This window comes from Carcharodon carcharias, chromosome 14, assembly GCF_017639515.1.
Source record: "Carcharodon carcharias isolate sCarCar2 chromosome 14, sCarCar2.pri, whole genome shotgun sequence".
NCBI classification, from domain to species: Eukaryota; Metazoa; Chordata; class Chondrichthyes; order Lamniformes; family Lamnidae; genus Carcharodon; species Carcharodon carcharias.
In genome coordinates this window covers 7,646,967-7,648,651 of record NC_054480.1, presented here as the reverse complement: position 1 = coordinate 7,648,651, position 1,685 = coordinate 7,646,967, and positions in this window count along the sequence as shown.

The following is a 1,685-nucleotide window of genomic DNA, read 5'->3' as shown; positions in this document are numbered from 1 at the left end:
CAAGTCACTAACCTTCACAAATGTATACCCCTTTAATTTTTATTGTACTATAACTTTCTTAGTCTATCCTTCCTCACTCTGTAATCTATTTGCATATGTGAACTTGGAGCGTTGGTGTGTGTGACAATCAAAGTGTATTTTATTATTTTTACTCAGACCAGGTTAATTACAATAAAAGCTATCCTCTTTTCTTTGTTAAAACTCAAGAAAACCTCTCTGTCTTTAATGATCACAGTATGTAAACCATTAAAAACTTACTGAACTGGCAAGTATAACCCTTTCAAAAAAATCTGTTGTGGTCAAACGAGGAGTGGGAAAAGAGAGGGGAGCTATCCTACCCTTCCTCACCTAGTTATAACAGAATATAGTTCAGTTGTCAGGTTTCTAGAGTCTTGGAAGCTAAAGGACCACATACTCAATGAAACAAGAAAAATAGTCCATCGTTTGTTACCTTCTCTGTTCCTGTTCACTCTGGGTGCCTCTAAATCTGTGGGACTGCTCCATGAAGCACCTTGAAAGGAGGGCTGGCCTTCGTAAGGACAGTGGTCCGATTGCTCTTGAAATTTCCTCTGGGAATCGAGTGACACAGGAGATGCGAACTGAAAAACTTGGTTTCTTGGGCTGGTAGTTGGTGATGTTCGCCAAATAGTTGAGGTGCCTGAGCATTGGCTCGTGCTTTATGGCTGCCAATGAGAGTTGAAATATGCAATTTCCACAAGCTGGGGCGGCACAACAACAGATGTGTGCAGCTTCAATCTTAATAGGCCTGTTGAAATGAGAGATTGAAAGAATAGGGCACTATTGGTGTAAAAGGAGAGATTACAGGAGGTCAGCCATGAACAAAAGATCTATTAAATGTCCAGGCGCTGTGTTCAGACATAGCAGATGACAGAGTGCAGTAGCCAATACATAGAAATTTGTTGATTCTTTCTTGTCCCTGAGTCTCCTAATATATTAATTCTGATAAAATAGGGACAGTTTACACTGGAAAAAATTTGTTTTTTTTTAAACTGGAGCACCCTGCCAGAACAGAACACTTCAGTTAACAGATTGTCACCACCCTTTGAGAGTGTATATAGCAAGCTCGCTTAGCGAAACAGTTGGATTGCAAAACCCTTTGAAACTGTTCTGCTGGCTCTGGCAGTGAGCGTATCAGTCTTGACTATTGATGGTTTAAAGCCTCAAAAGAATTTTTTAAAGATTGTACATTTATTTTATTAGTACTGCATACATTTTATATTACGTGGTGAATGTGGTGGCCTGATTGTCACAAGTTTAGCAAGAATCCAAATCCTATAGGACCATGTTGTTTTAGATGGAAGAGGTCACGGGTTTGGAAGATACTCTCGAAGGAGGCTTGGCAAGTTGCTGTAGTGCATCTTGTAGATGGTACACACTGCTGCAACTGTGCACCGGTGGTGGAGGGAGTGAATGTTTAAGATGGTGGATGGGGTGTCAATCAAGTAGGCTGCTTTTCTTGCATGCTATTGAGCTTCTTGAGTGCTGCTGGAGCTGCACACATCCAGGCAAGTGGAGAGTATTCTATTACACTCCTGATATGTGCTTTGTAGATGACAGGCTTTGAGGAGTCAGGAGGTAAGTTATTCACTGCAGATTTTCTAGCTTCTGACCTGCTCTTGCAGCTCTATATTTATAGTTTCTGGTCATTGGTGGGGGATTCAGTG